The sequence below is a fragment of the Schistocerca piceifrons genome, chromosome 1 (genome assembly GCF_021461385.2).
Source record: "Schistocerca piceifrons isolate TAMUIC-IGC-003096 chromosome 1, iqSchPice1.1, whole genome shotgun sequence".
NCBI lineage: Eukaryota > Metazoa > Arthropoda > Insecta > Orthoptera > Acrididae > Schistocerca > Schistocerca piceifrons.
Window position 1 is genome coordinate 563,969,689 of NC_060138.1, and position 17,542 is coordinate 563,987,230.

The 17,542-nt window shown below is 42.2% G+C and overlaps 1 protein-coding gene across 1 annotated transcript in view; it reads left to right on the forward strand.

The window, feature by feature from the left end:
- Positions 1–17,542, forward strand: part of LOC124799592 (zwei Ig domain protein zig-8-like) — a 163,243-nt gene that overhangs the window by 131,799 nt on the left and 13,902 nt on the right. The window lies entirely within an intron of this gene.

Sequence of the window (17,542 nt, forward strand, 5' to 3'; positions counted from 1 at the left end):
ACACGCAGCTTACGGACAGTCTCACAAGCAGTGTCATCCGAACCTCAACGGATGACGACCTCTGAAAAATATACATGAGTGGCAATAATCCTCACTCAGATTGTCTCTCAGATTCTGTTAAGGCACTAGAGTACTTAATTGTAGATACAGAGTAACAGGGAAAAAGTACTCGCTTTCATTTCCACATTCCTACAACTTTTGAAATCATTTATGAAAAGCACAAATCTCAACCGACGAGTAAACATTGAATTAAATTCATTGGCGAAAGGTGAATATTTGTGTCAGGCTGGGACTCGCTTACGGATTTCCCTCATTACGTGAGCAGTCATTTTTAACTGTTACTTCTATCCTGACACGCTTCCGCCCTGCCCCTCCCACTAACCGCAGTTCTTAACTCGTCGTGTACTATAGTCCGATTAAAATTTGTTGACACTTGATGTCTGCCACTTGCCGCTACAGTGTTGCTACATCGGCTGCAGGTCCTGCTCTGTTGTATGTGACACAAATGGGTTCAAATGGCTCTGAGCACTATGGGACTTAACTGCTGAGGTCATTAGTCCCCTAGAACGTAGAACTACTTAAACCTAACTAACATCCATGCCCGAGGCAGGATTCGAACCTGCGACCGTAGCGGTCGCGCGGTTCCAGACGGTAGCGCCTAGGACCGCTCGGCCACTCCGGCCGGCTATGTGACACACACACGCACACACACACACACACACACACACACACACACACACACACGGTAGGTCACTTCACAAGTACTCGTATTGTTACTGTCTAACGCGGAGCAGTGTTAGAGGTGGCCGCTGCAAGACCTGAAATGCGTGATGCTCTGTCGACAGCCGAATTTATGTCACCAACGACCAAACTGCCGCAAACGACTCATTTTTAGCTTTGAATTTAAACTCATATCCTAAGCTAATCTCAACGTCTTGATGTGCAATGTATCCGAGAAACCGGCAGTGAAAAATCTGCAGCAGAACTCAAATCTCCATCGCTTCGTTCACGGAGATTAATGCAACCCTCCACGGGCAAACTGACGAGAGGAAACAATCAGTTTCAGTGCTAAAGGGAGACTGTAAGTTCTCGATATCATAGGCTACGTGAAACAACCCTCACACTAGCTACTCGAGCTGTCTCGTTACCAAACGCTGAGCCGTCCTCGCTGGCACTCGGCGACTCAGGCAGATTCCATACGAAAAAGGAATGATAGGAAGAAAAATAAGAGCAACTAAAGGAGTCAGTTCACTGATCAAAATGAGGCGGAGATGAATTATGAACAGAAATACATAACACTTATACTAATTAATTGAATAAAAATAATGATCAAATTCCTTCGATCAGATTTAGAAATAAAAAAGTCACTATATTTGACAGCACACGATCCACCGTTCTTTTACACGTCAGGTTAATATGCTAAGCACTGCACTATGTCACAACGACGAATTGAATAGTAGTATTTATGAATGCGCTGACCCAGTTACAAAGATTAATTGCAGCCTTCAGAATTTCGGCTTCACGTTAAGTTCTGCCAAGCTCACCTAATGTAAGCCGATCTCTGTGATTATGATTACTGTGTACGTGACGCCAATCGCGCCTTGTGAGGAAGTATCCAGCAGTGTTTGGTTACAGTTTTATATGTAGCGTATGTAATTCACATCGTTGTGTACGTGTTGTTTTGGGTGTAGTTATCATGTCTGATGAAATACGAATAAAAGTACCAGACCCATGATTCTGGTTCCAAACATATCAAGAAAGCAGTTCGGACGAGGAAATTGAAGTGAACTGAACAATTTTGGCAGTTTCGAAACGGCGAACCGTTCGGTAGTGACATTCAGCGCTCTGACTGGAGAAAACCAGTTCCAACGTGTGAAGTGTCAACTGTCAATTAATTTTAATCGCATTAAACACATGTAGCAACGAACGGTGTTACCGCAGTGGTAACCCCAGTTCCTGTCAGATCACCGAAATTAAGCGTTGTCGGGCTTGGCTAGCACTTGGATGGATCACTATTCGGGTCTCCGAAGTGCTGTTGCCACGCGGGACGCACACAACTCTTGTGAGGCCAATTGAGGAGCTACTCGATTGAGAAGTAGTGGCATCGGTCACGAAAACACAACGGCCGGGTGAGCGGTGTGCTGACCACGTGCCCCTCCGTATCCGCATCTGATGACGCCTAAGGGCTGAGGTTGACACGGCGGCCGGTCGGTAACGTTGCGCCTTCAAGGCCTATTTGGACACAGTGTGCATCCGTACTGAAGTTATCGTTACTGTGCAGACGCCTGTATTGTATATTATTATATGTGTGGTGTCTGTTCTGAAGGGACATGTCCATCGAAACAGGCACTGCATCTATAATAATTTTTAGAATGTGCACGTCTTTGATGTGCAGTTATCACAAACTTAGTTTTAGAGTGTCTTCTCCCGAATATGCAGTAATGTTTTCTCTTTAGCTACTTATCCACAAATGCAAAGCAGGATTGTTATGTTCTTTACTCAATGTAGATAACAACTTCGATGCGCCAGTAGAGCAGTCACCATGTTCATTGTAATTGTCTACATCAAAATATTGGAAACATACGATTGCTAAAATTGCTCTGGTAATTCCTCCTTACTAGTGGCTTTCAGTTATGTATTTCTGCTGAGTAAAGCACCCTCGAGCAGCTTTGTCATTCTTCAAATCGCTCTGCTGTTGTTTCTCAGTTATTTCTTTCGTCTTAATTTTAGGTTCTTCCAGCTTCCTTTTCACAGGGTGCGCACTTGTTCTCATTCAAAGTACCATTACTGCACACTGACTTTACACACTAACGTGAGCAGATTCTGTTGGTTGGATTTAGAAATCATATCTATGCAATGATATAAACAGCTCTTAAGAACAGACTGACATAAAACAAATTAGTAATAAATGCTGGTTTATCTTCTTATTTCACGTCCATTCAAAATGACAAGAAAGTGGCCTGTTTTACTAGTCTCACACTCACTCACTGCGGAGCTCAAATGATGCCTGTCTTTGTGTTCCTGTTTGATGCTAATAGGAATCAGAAGAAAAGCGGTACAGAAGTTGTCACTTTTATCGCTAGCTTCAATCGGGAACGCGCACTGTTACCCAACTAAACAATACGTGCGTAGCGCCTAAATTAATCAGTTATCTTCGAAAAATAAGAAGAATTTATACAAATTCAGTAAACGAAGCAGGCAAAAAGGAATACAAACGTCACAAAAATGAGATCGACAGGAAGTGCAAATTGGCTGAGCAGGGATGGTTAGACGACAAATACAAGGATGTAGAGGCTTATCTCACTAGGGGTATGATAGATACAGCCTTTTTTTTTTGGTCATCAGTCTACTGACTGGTTTGATGCGGCCCGCCACGAATTCCTTTCCTGTCCTAACCTCTTCATCTCAGAGTAGCACTTGCAACCTACATCCTCAATTATTTGCTTCACGTATTCCAATCTCTGTCTTCCTCTACAGTTTTTGCCCTCTACAGCTCCCTCTAGTACCATGGAAGTCATTCCCTCATGTCTTAGTAGATGTCCTACCATCCTGTCATTTCTCCTTATCAGTGTTTTCCACATATTCCTTTCCTCTCCGATTCTGCGTACAACCTCCTCATTCCTTACCTGATCAGTCCACCTAATTTTCAACATTCGTCTATAGCACCACATCTCAAATGCTTCGATTCTCTTCTGTTCCGGTTTACCCACAGTCCATGTTTCACTACCATACAATGCTGTACTCCAGACGTACATCCTCAGAAATTTCTTCCTGAAATTAAGGCCAGTATTTGATATTAGGAGACTTCTCTTGACCAGAAATGCCTTTTTTGCCATAGCGGGTCTGCTTTTGATGTCCTCCTTGCTCCGTCCGTCATTGGTTATTTTACTGCCTAGGTAGCAGAATTCCTTAACTTCACTGACTTCGTGACCATCTATCCTGATGTTAAGTTTCTCGCTATTCTCATTTCTACTACTTCTCATTACCTTCGTCTTTCTCCGATTTACTCTCAAACCATACTGTGTACTCATTTGACTGTTCATTCCGTTCAGCAGATCGTTTAATTCTTCTTCACTTTCACTCAGGATAGCAATGTCATCAGCGAATCGTATCATTGATATCCTTTCGCCTTGCATTTTAATTCCACTCCTGAACATTTCTTTTATTTCCATCATTGCTTCCTCGGTGTACAGATTGGAGAGTAGGGACGAAAGGCTACAGGCTTGTCTTACACCCTTCTTAATACGAGCACTTCGATATTGATCGTCCACTCTTATTATTCCCCCTTGGTTGTTGTACATATTGTATATGAGCCGTATCTCCCTATAGCTTACCCCTACTTTTCTCAGAATCTCGAACAGCTTGCACCATTTTATATTGTCGAACGCTTTTTCCAGGTCGACAAATCCTATGAAAGTGTCCTGATTTTTCATTAGCCTTGCTTCCATTATTAGCCGTAACGTCAGAATTGCCTCTCTCGTCCCTTTACTTTTCCTAAAGCCAAACTGATCGTCACCTAGTGCATTCTCAATTTTCTTTTCCATTCTTCTGTGTATTATTCTTGTAAGCAGCTTCGATGCATGAGCTGTTAAGCTGATTGTGTGATAATTCTCACACTTGTCAGCTCTTGCCGTCTTCGGAATTGTGTGGATGATGCTTTTCCGAAAGTCAGATGGTATATCACCAGACTCATATATTCTACACACCAACGTGAATAGTCGTTTTGTTGCCACTTCCCCCACTGATTTTAGAAATTCTGATGGAATGTTATCTATCCCTTTTGCCTTATTTGACCGTAAGCCCTCCAAAGCTCTTTTGAATTCTGATTCCAATACTGGATCCCCTATCTCTTCTAAATCGACTCCTGTTTCTTCTTCTATCACATCAGACAAATCTTCACCCTCATAAAGGCTTTCAATGTATTCTTTCCACCTATCTGCTCTCTCCTCTACATTTAAGAGTGGAACTCCCGTTGCACCCTTAATGTTACCACCGTTGCTTTTAATGTCACCAAAGGTTGTTTTGACTTTCCTGTATGCTGAGCCTGTCCTTCCGACAATCATATATTTTTCGATGTCTTCACATTTTTCCTGCAGCCATTTCGTCTCAGCTTCCCTGCACTTCCTATTTATTTCATTCCTCAGCGACTTGTATTTCTGTATTCCTGATTTTCCTGGAACATGTTTGTACTTCCTCCTTTCATCAATCAACTGAAGTATTTCTTCTGTTACCCATGGTATCTTCGCAGCTACCTTCTTTGTACCTATGTTTTCCTTCCCAACTTTTGTGATGGCCCTTTTTAGAGATGTCCATTCCTCTTCAACTGTACTGCCAGCTGCGCTATTCCTTATTGCTGTATCAATAGCGTTAGAGAACTTCAAACGTATCTCGTCATACCTTAGTACTTCCGTATCCCAATTCTTTGCGTATTGATTCTTCCTGACTAATGTCATGAACTTCAGCCTACTCTTCATCGCTACTATATTGTGATCTGAGTCTATATCTGCTCCTGGGTACGCCTTACAATCCAGTATCTGATTTCGGAATCTCTGTCTGACCATGATGTAATCTAATTGAAATCTTCCCGTATCTCCCGGGCTTTTCTAAGTATACCTCCTCCTCTTGTGATTGTTGAACAGGGTATTCGCTCTTACTAGCTGAAACTTATTACAGAACTCAATTAGTCTCTCTCCTCTTTCATTCCTTGTCCCAAGCCCATATTCTCCAGTAACCTACAGGAAAAATAATGAGACCTTCAGAGAAAAGAGGACCACTTGCAAGAATATCAAAAGCTCAGATGGATACCCAGTTCTAAGCAAAGAATGGAAAGCAGAAAAGTGGAAGGTATATATAGAGGGTCTATACAAGGGCGATGTACTTGAGGATAATATTATGGAAATGGAAGAGGATGTAGATGAAGATGAAATGGTAGATATAATACTGTGTGAAGAGTTTAACAGAGCACTGAAAGACCCGAGTCGAAACAAGGCCCTGGGAGTAGACATCATTCCATTAGACGTACTGACAGCGTTGGGAGAACCAGTGTTGACAAAACTCTACCATCTGGTGAGCAAGATGTATGAAACAGGCGAAATACCCTCAGACGTCAAGAAGAATATAATAATTCCAATCCTAAAGAAAGCAGGTGTTGACAAATGTGAGAATTACCGAACTATCAGTTTAATATGTCACGGCTGCAAAATACTAACGCGGATTCTTTACAGACGAATGGAGAAGCTAGTAGAAGCCGACCTCGGGGAAGATTAGCTTGGATTCCGTAGAAATGTTGGAACACGTGAGGCAATACTGACCCTACGACTTATCGTAGAAACTAGATCAAGGAAAGGCAAACCTAAGTTTCTAGCTTTTGTAGACTTAGAGATAGCTTTTGACAATGCTGATTGGAATATGCTCTTTCAAATTCTGAAGGTGGCAGGGGTAAAATACAGGGAGCGAAAGGCAATTTACAATTTGTACAGAAACCAGATGGCAGTTATAAGAGTCGAGGGACATGAAAGGGAAGCAGTGGTTGGGAAGGGAGTGAGACAGGGTTGTGGTCCCTCCCCGATGTTATTCAATCTGTATATTGAGCAAGAAGTAAGGTAAACAAAAGAAAAATTCGGAGTAGGTATTAAAAGCCATGGAGAAGAAATAAAAACTTCGAGGTTCGCCGACGACATTGTGATTCTGGCAGAGACAGCAAAAGACTTGGAAGAGCAGTTGAACGGAATGGACCGTGTCTTGAAAGGAGGATATGAGATGAACATCATCAACAGCAAAACGAGGATAATGGAATGTAGTCAAATTAAGTCGGGTGATGCTGAGGGAATTAGATTAGGAAATGAGACACTTACAGTAGTAAACGAGTTTTGCTATTTGGGGAGCAAAATAACTGATGAAGAAATAGAGAGTATATAAAATTTAGACTGGCAATGGCAAGGAAAGCGTTTCTAAGCACACCGTCTTCAGGCCACAAGTGGCCCATGGGGACCATCCGACCGCCGTGTCATCCTCAGTTGAGGATGTGTATAGGGGGGGGCATGTGGTCAGCACACCGCTCTCCCAGTCGTTATGATGGTTTTCTTTGATAGGAGCCGCTACTATTCGGTCGAGTAGCTCCTCAATTGGCATCACGAGGCTGAGTGCACCCCGAAAAATGGCAACAGTGCATGGCGGCTGGATGGTCACCCATCGAAGTGCCGGCCACGCCCGACAGCGCTTAACTTCGGTGATCTCACGGGAACCGGTGTATCCACTGCGGCAAGTCCGTTGCCCAAAGCGTTTCTGAACAAGAGAAATTTGTTAACATCGAGTATAGATTTAAGTGTCAGGAAGCCATTTCTGAAAGTATTTGTATGGAGTGTAGCCATGTATGGGAGTGAAACATGGACGATAAATAGTTTGGACAAGAAGAGAATAGAAGCTTTTGAAATGTGGTGCTACAGAAGAATGCTGAAGATTACATGGGTAGATCACATAACTAATGAGGAAGTATTGAATAGGATTGGGGAGAAGAGAAGTGTGTGACTAGAAGAAGTGATCGGTTGGTAGCACATGTGTTGAGGCATCAAGGGATCACCAATTTAGTATTGGAGGGTAGCGTGGAGGGTAAAAATCGTAGAGGGAGACCAAGAGATGATTACACTAAGCATATTCAGAAGGATGTAGGCTGCAGAAGGTACTGGGAGATGAAGAAACTTGCACAGGATAGAGTAGCATGGAGAGCTGCATCAAACCAGTCTCAGGACTGAATACCACAACAACAACTTCGAAAAGTTCTCAGCTCGACTTTTTTTGTGTATCCTTAAGTATGGAGTCCATTACAAGACGAAGCATTATTGCCATGAAGGTGAAGTAGGCAGTATGGGGATTCTAATATATCATCTAAATCTACATGTACATGGATTGCAAATCGCACATAAGTGCCTGGCAAATAATTGTCTATTGTTCCAATCTTGAACAAATGCTAAATATTCCGGTGCGATCTCTGATTTCCGTTATTTTATTATGTGATCTTTTCTGCCTATGCACGTCGCCGTGAACAAATTATTCACATTTGAAGGAGAAAGTAACTGATTGAAATTTCGTGAGACAATTCCACCCCAACCAAATAAGCCTTTGTTTTATGTCCAACCCAAATTCTGTATCATGTCAGTGACACATTCTCCCCTATTTCACGATAACACAAAACATACAGCTCTTCTTTGAACTTTCTCGATCTACTCTTTTAGTAATATCTGGTAAGGATCTCACGCCGCGCAGCAGTACTTCAAAAGAGGCCAGACAAGTGTAGTGTAGGCAATAAAACGCAGTGTTTGCTTTACCTTCCCCTCAATATTTTTTACGTGTTCTTTCCAGTTTAAGTTGTTCATAAGTGTAATTCCTAGGTATTTAGTTGACTTTATGGCCTCTATATTTGGTTGACGTATCGTGTAACCGAAGTTTAACGGATTCCTTTTAGCACTCATGTGGATGACCCCAAACTCTTCATTATACAGTGACAATTGTCAATCTTCGTACGATACAAATATCTTTTCTGAGTAGTTTTGCGATGTGTTTTGATCTTCTCATGACTTCGATAGACGGTAAACGACAGCGTCATCTGCGAACAACCTAAGACGACTGCTCAGATTGTCTCCTAAATCGTTTATATCCATAAGGAAAATCAGAGTTCCTATAACACTACCTAGGGGAACCCAAGAAATCACTTCGGTTTTGCTCGATGACTTTCAGTAAGTTACTATGAACTTGACCTATCTGACAGGTACTCACGAATCCAGTTACCTAACTGAGACGATATTCCATAAAAATATAATTTCACTACAACCCGGTTGTGTGGTACAGTGTCAAAAGCTTTCAGAAAATCTAGAAATACGGAATCAATTTGAAATCCACTGTCAATAGCACTCAGCAATTTGTGTGAGTAAAGTGCTAGTTGTCTTTCACAAGAACGATGTTTTCTAAACATGTGGTGACTGTGTGTCAATAGACCATTTCGAGGTAATTCATAATGTTCGATCACAGCTGCATGTCGACGTCAATGAAATGAAGAGTTCAGTGGATGACTCCTACTAGCTCTGTTGAATGTTTGTATGACCTGTGCATGTTTCCAGTCTTGGGGAACGGACATTTCTTGAGCGAGCGGCTGTACATAATTGTTAAGGATGGAGTTACTGCGTCAGCGTACTCTGGAAACAACCAAATTGGTGTACAGTCTGAATCGGAAGACTTGGTTGTATTGAGTGATTTAAATTGCTTCACTTCTCCGACGATATCTAAAACTATGAGCGAAGTCATCGATATGTTATTTAACATTGGCACAGAAATGAAGTACGAACGAGAATACATTAATCTACAAGGCAAAGATACCAAATTGTTTCGCGAATTTATCTGTGAGTTAACATGGGAATTAATGAAACTTGGTATAATAACAAGGTTTTTCAAACAAGACCGCATCTCTTGATTGTATATGTATGAACAGCAAGGGCTGAATAGATTGCACAAATGACGGAATTAATGAGAAATAAGATAAGAAATAATTAGTGTTACATCAACACATGAAATTAGTAACGAAAACGTGATGAAAATATACGCAAGGCAGATCTCCGAGAGTGTAGTGCTGTACAACGGAAACTGTGAGAATCTATTGTTGCGACAGAGGTAAATATACACTAGCTCATTAGTATGTTATGAGCTTCACACACTGGACAGAGCTCTTTGTGTCTCTTGCCTTTCTCGTATTACCATTTCCATGTCATAGGTAGATTACGCAGTAACCGAACAAATATTTTGTAGCAGAATAAATAATTACAGCAATGTTTTCTTCGTGTGCCTCTCTACATGAAGATCGAAAACATAATCTTGCAAATATTATTAGTAATTTACAATTAATTGTATCTGAATGTATGAAGATCAGCCTTTATTTTCTAAATCCCAGTCTTATAGGGAAAATACAATGTTCCTTTGTCGTTCTACCTGTTACGCATCTACCTGTTACCCAGTAATTTGATAACGATTTTAATATATTGGTCCTTAACGAACGAAATAAGTTTCACGTCGCTGTTAAGACATGTTTAGCTCTTGCAGGATCGAAGTAATTTCTTACGAATTTCTTCGATTTTGTAGACAGTGTGTACGGTTTAACATGACTTTCCTAAACCATTTGCGAGAATATTAAGACAGTTTCATTAATTTAGCGTCTGCCGTTTTCATTCCTAACACTGAACTGGGTTATTGGATCGTCTCTAGCGACATCAATTACGGGGAAGGTAAATGACAATTCACTTCCAGCTTGTCACTATTACAGGGCTTCTCCCTTCAGTCAGCAGACTAGGAGATATCATTCACCTATTAATACAATCTAGAATTGCCTTACGAAACATGTTCACATGTGTCCCACCTAGTATTAGTTGACTTTTTTCTGCGGGTGGGGGTGGGGGGGGGGGTGGGAGGGAGACATCTTTGTGTCCACCCTTCATCTCGATGTTGCCTTAATCCTGTTGGGGAAACTTTCAATGAGATTTCTGAATGTCTGTGGAGGAATGGCCTCGCCTTCCAAACCGGAGAACGTAATGACGTTAGACCTCCGGAGCGAGGTCGAACTTCTCACTTATCCCAAAGGATATCCATTAGGCTCAGGTCTGGACCCTAAGCGGGCCACTCTCTTTTCGGTATGTTATTGTTCGCAAACAATTTCTTAACGTGTGCTAAGTTATGACAAGTAGTATTCTCATGCTGATTCGATCATAGTCATCCAAATGTTCCTGTTCTGTCTGCATTACTCAATGCTATAAGATGTACTCTTCTGCAATGAGCGTTTCTTAACGCGCAAACATCGTCAAACGCTTGACATACTGCTATACCGTTTCCTCCACACTTCACTGTGAGCGCTAAACTCAATGGCAATTATCGTTCTCCAAGCCTTCGTGAAACCCAATTTCTTCCATCCAATAGCAACAGACTCTATCATGAACTGTCACTTCAAATCTTTCGTTTCCAGCCATTCCATGTCTGGTGGCGACGATATTTACACCTATTAAAGCTTTGCGTTTGTTAGTATTGACTAGGGAAATTTGTGGCTTATGAGGAGTTGCTCGTTTATTGAAACAAATTCTTTCTAACGCAACATGCTGGGCTGGTAGTAGCGCTTTGAAACTAACGAGTGAGTCCTTCGGCTGATTTCATGCGATTTTCTACAAACCCCCTCAGATATGTTTGACGCTCCCTGTTCGTCCATTTCATGTGGTCTGGCTGGTCTCGTTTTTCCTATTATTTTTCTTTCACTTTTCCACTTCACAGTCACGTCACCAATAGTCGACCTATATAGCTCAAGAGGGGTTTAAATTTTCCCGGTGGATTTGTTAATCAAGTGTCACCCAGTGACTAATTCAGGTTCGAAGTCATTTTACTCTCCTGACAGACACGTTCTGCTGAAGCCTCGTCTCTACTGAGATCACAACACTCTTTCACCACTCGTGACATCCGAAGTTCAGGTCTGCGTTGCGTAGGTGTGTCCCCATACTTTTGATCAGGTAATGTATATATGTTACCCTTTTCATTTAGACACGTTCACACCTAAGAAGCCCATCCCGTCGTACGGGAAGCATTGTTTTCATGAATTCGCTAATTAATTTTAACGCATTGATTGGTGGCGTAATGGAGGCAAATCGTGTACGTCATGTGTCTGTGAATTTGTAAACTTTATTGTGTTTGTTACACAGAGTTAACAGACTCCAACTACACAAGAAAGAGATACAAACAAATCAACAAATCGAGTTTGTCACCTCGTATTACACACAGACAGTAGAGAAACTGAATTACAAAGTGAAAGGTATAATACATAACAGAAATCAAACACGAACGCAATACAGAAACTAGAAAAAAATCAACAGACAGCGTACAAAGGCACTACATGTGCAAGCAGGCCATACAGACGTAAGAGAAGGATTTGGTACACTAAGTGCTCGAAAACAATCAGCCGTTTACCATCTCAAATGTCAAAGCTTCATTGTAGCGTTTGTTGGAACGATTAGTAGGACATTTTTAGCGTAAATGTAAAGCAGATGTCAGTGTTGGACGTACGACACTAATTACTCCACATCTGCGGAACGTTTAACGCAACGTAGTCATTACCTCACATAGGACATATAACTGCTTGGACTAATTGCTGCCTCATTTCAGGTTTTTCGACGATTAACTCCATCCTGTTTGTTAGGAAAAGATGACTGTCAAAACTGCAGCTGTGGTGGCATTATGCAGCTCAGCAGCGGCTTCTGGTCGGTTGCTGATTACATAATGCTGTTGCAGATGGTGTCAACGTCTGTGCCGGTGGCGCCACCGACCCTGTCGTAGGTATACATTGCGAAGCATATCTCTGCCTCAAGAGGTCGCTTCCATGGACCGCTTATATCCGCTGTCAAGTTTGAAGTTCTTGTCGACCATTGTTTTTTCTACAGCCTCTCTAATTAATGAATTCCAGTACATAGAAGCATGGGACAAAACTTTTGTTTCGTCAAACAATATTTTGTACATGTTTGTGAGGCTTCGTTCAGCAACTGCTGAGTTCTCCGGTCCTCGATTTTTAATATGCCTTAGATGTTCTGCACGGCGGTCGGAAACAGTGTGAATGGATGCACCGATGTATTTGCTACCGCACTCACAAGGGTTGTTATAAATCCCAGGGACCCTGAGGCAGAGACTACCCCGTAAGGGCGTAGCTTACCCTTCATCTTCTTAGGTCTACATCTACATCTACGTGGTTACTCTGCTATTCACAATAAAGTGCCAGGCAGAGGTTTCAGTGAACCACCTTCAAGCTGTCTCTCTACCGTTCCACTCTCGAACGGCACTTGGGGAAAACGAGCACTTAAATGTTTCTTTGCGAGCCCTTATTTCTCTTATTTTAGCGTGATCATCATTTCTCCCTACGTAGGTGGGTGCCAACAGAATGTTTTCGCAATTGAAGGAGATAACTGGTGATTGAAATTTCTTGACAAGATCCCGTCGAAACGAAAAAGTCTTTGTTTTAATGATTGCCACTCCAACTCACGTATCATACCTGTGGCCCTATCTCACCTGTTTCGCGATAATACAAAACGAGCTGCCCTTCTTTGTACTTTTTTGATGTCATCCGTCAGTCCCACCTGATGCGGATCCCACACCGCACAGCAATACCCCAGAATATGACGGACAATCGTGGTATAAGCAGTCTCTTAAGTAGATCTGTGGCACCTTATATGTGTTCTGTCAATCAATCGCAGTCTTTGGTTATCTCTACCCACAACATTACATATGTGATCATTCCAGTTTAGGTTATTTGTAATTGTAATCCATTAGTATTTAGTTGAATTAACAGGCTTCAGATTTGTGTGACTTATCGTATAATCGAAATTTAGTGGATTTATTTTAGTATTAATGTAAATAACTTGACACTTTTCCTTATTCAGGGTCAATTGCCAATTTTCGCAACATACAGACATCTTATCTAAATCATCTGGCAATCCGTTTTGGTTGGTTGGTTGGCTGTTTCGGGGAAGGAGACCAGAGAGCGAGGTCATCGGTCTCATCGGATTAGGGAAGGACGGGGAAGGAAGTCGGCCGTGCCCTTTGAAAGGAACCATCCCGGCGTTTGCCTGGAGCGATTTAGGGAAATCACGGAAAACCTAAATCAGGATGGCCGGACGCGGGATTGAACCGTCGTCCTCCCGAATGCGAGTCCAGTGTCTAACCACTGCGCCACCTCGCTCGGTGTAATCTGTTTTGGTCATCTGATGACTTTAAAGGACGGTATATGAAAGCATAATCTGCAAACAATATAAGACGGTTACTCAGAATGTTTTCTATGTCGTTAATACAGCCCTGGAACTATAGAGGTTTTAACATTTCCTTGGATAACGCCGGATATTACTTCTGTTTTACTCGATCACTTTTCGTCTGTTACTACGAACTGTGGCCTTTCTGACAGGAAATCACGAATCCAGTCGCACAACTGAGGCGATATTCCGTAGTCACGCAGTTTGGTTGGAAGACGCTTGTGAGGAACGGTGTCGAAAGCCTTATGGAAATCTAAATATAAGATATCAATTTGACATGCCCTGTCGATAGCACTTATTACTTAAAGAGTATAAAGAGCTAGTCGGTCGGAATGTCTTGCGGGCTCTGTGTATATTTTGCTGCATGTAGCATCACAGAAAGTAAGGAATACAATCGGTGGCCCGTCAGGAAAATGAAATGTTAAAACGTTCAACATTCACATTTGAGCCACAGATTGTGTTCCTTCCCTTCTGCGCCTCAACACTCAGCAAAAATTATGAAGTCCTGGGAAGACGAGGAATAAGACCTATTTTCCGATCCGTTCCTCCTTAGTGGGATTTTATAAATAAAGTGGCTGTATAATTAAGACTGTGCGTGAAGAACTGCAACTGTGACTGCGGACATAAGCTTAGCGGTGCTTGGACGCAAGCCATAGGCAGAAGATATTCGCCGCAGTGTTTATGCTACCACGGGAGGAGTGGACCCACCAGCGCAGACGTGACACCATCTGTGACAGCATTACGTAATCAGAAGCCGTCCATTGTCTATATAAGACCATCAAAACCCCAGTTCTGACAATCAGTTGCCTCTGACGAAGACGATTGAGGTAACAGATGAAAGATTGAAATTTTACCCAGTACTGACGCAGCAAGAAGTCAGAGAACGTTTTATTCACTGTGCCGTCGTGGAGGATTTCGTTCTCATGACATGAATGTAAACACAATAAATAATCGTAAGAGTGTCTCATCACAATACGATAAAACTAACACAATCGAAATGTGATCGCAGAAAACAAGTAACTAATAAATGATGAGACACATACAGGATGTCTCACCTAACTTTGCCACCTAAAATTTCTCTGGAACAACAATGGTTTTCACCACCATGAACGTACGGCAGAGCTTTAGGAAACCAAATACTATGCCAAATTTTAAAAGTTAAAAAATATTATTTTCAACACAAACGTGTGTACTTTTAAATGGACATCCCCTATCATTTCGTATGGAACCAACAGCATCAAAAATCGCAAAAATAATGGCGTTGGTTGCATCGCAATAAGGCAATGACATCCAGAGAAATTTCGAAGCGAAGTTGACGCTTGAAATAAATGAAGCACACACCTAGCGCACTCCGTAAGACCCAAGCGTGCACCTCACGCTGCTGGTAATCGTGATGTGATTGACGTACTACGTCAGTGGAGTGTTCATGCATGGTGTGGTATTGTATGACAACCCATCAGCGGCCCCTATTTCAGTGATAGCACTCCTAAAGGGGGATGGTTTAGCCATTTCTTCAGCTGTACCTTACTTGAACCGGACCAACTCTTATAATGTGTCAAGTAATGCGGTGTCAGAATGATGGATACCCTGCGCATAATGATTATTGTTGCGAAATGACAACTAGAGCTACAATTAGTAGTAACACACTTGGTTTTACGGTTCTAAACCTCATAAGTTCTGAAATGTGTGGCTTATAAAGGATAGCAACGGCGTCACAATTTCTAACGTAATGTATCGCATGTAGTACTATGCTCAGAGCACGGGTTGCCTTCACTGGAGCCTATATCCTGCCGTAGACATACCAATATCACCGCGGCACGCTCTACATTCAGTGTACAAGTGTCTCCTAATCTGATCTTCGGAACTGCTCTCATACGGTAACGTAATTGACATATGTTGCCACATTAAAAACTGTTTCCTTGTGGCTTGTTACATTTGCCGTCATGTAGTCGATATGCCGGCCTTCAGTAATGAAGAAAACCTAGATATTATTTTGATTTGTGGCGAATGGCACAGAAATGCTACCGCAGCGGTGACACTGCATGCTGAACGCTACCCAGATCGGCGGTGTCCGTCACATCTGGCAAAATCTGCAAGACACTCACGGGAACAGGAAGCTGGGCTCCCACAAAACGTCGACGTACAACGCCAGTGACTGGCAATGGAAATGAGATTGCTGTTTTGTCTGCTGCAGCACACAATCCTCAGGTGTGTGTAGGAGCAATTTCGCGAGATGTAGAAATAAGCCACAGCAGTGTGTGCAGAATCTTGCATCGGCATCGGTTTCACACGTTTCATACCTCACTACACCAAGAACTGTACGGAAATGACTGTGAATCCCGCATTGCATTCTGTCGTTTTGCACTTTAGCAGTTACAAGGTAATCCAGTATTCCTATGCAATACGTTGTTTACGGACGAGACTTCATTTACAAATCATGGTAATGTGAATCTGCGGAACATGCACTACTGGTCCGTGCAAAATCCCCACTGCATTCGCCATGTTACTCATCATCGACAGTGAAGTGTCAATGTTTGGTGAGGTATCTTTGCTAACTGTATTGTAGGTCCCTATTTTTAGGTTTGAACACTGAATGGACAGCGATATGCATCATTTCTTCAACACACACTAGTGATCCTCATGGAGGATCTAGGATTGGAAACTCCTCTATCGATGTGGTCCCAACATGATGGATGTCCCGCACACAATGCAAAAGTTGCCAGACACGTTCTAGATCCGACATTTCCAAATAGGTGGATGGGTCGGGGAGATACTGTGCCATGGCCAGCACGGTCCCCCGACTTGACGCCAAGACTTCTTTCTATAGCGCGCAGTGACAGACAGAGTGCATCACGAACCCGCAGCGACAGTAGAGGACATGCCACATGGTATTACTGCGGCGTGTGCGGCAGTATCTATAGAACCTCTACAACCTGTGCAACACTCTCTCGTTATCCGTCTGCAAACGTGTATTGGTACAGACGGAGGGTACTTCGAACATATGTTCGAGTGACAGTTTCATTGGTCAAGATGTGGGTGTGTTTTCTATGCTGGATGTAATGCACATCAGTACAGTTTCTGTGGGCGACAGGGCACTAGTAAATGTTTTCAGCAAAGTGAATTCAAGTGTGTTATTTCTAATTATAGCTCTAGTTGCCATTTCGCTAGAATAAACATACATTTACTATTTGAAAAACGTAACTTTCCACTAGACGTGTTACTTGTTTATTTTTGTAAATTGTGCATACCTTCGCATTGTGTGAGCCCCTGACACAGGCAGCGCGAGGTGAACGCTTGAATCTCAGGACTTGCGCTAGCTGGGCGCTTCATTTATCTCAAGCGTCAACTTCGGTTCGTAATTTCTCGGGATGTAACTGACGTATTTCGATGATACCAAAGCCATTATTTTAGTGATTTTTGATGCTATTGATTGCATACGAAATAATAAGAGGTGTCCATTTAAAAACACACATGTTTGTGTTGAAAACAGTATTCGCTTGCATTTTAAAAATTCGCACAGTATTTGGTTTTCTAAGCCGTACGTTCATGCTGGTGAAAACTGTTTTTCAATATCTATTACTGTTCCAAAGATATTTCACGTGACATAGTTATGTAAGACACCCTGTATAAATAAGAACTAAGGTTAAATCTTACTCAGCTTGGGGTTCTTGGATCCATCCACGTTCTATCGACGCTCACGACAGTCCTATGTGAACAGTAGACGAGCTTTG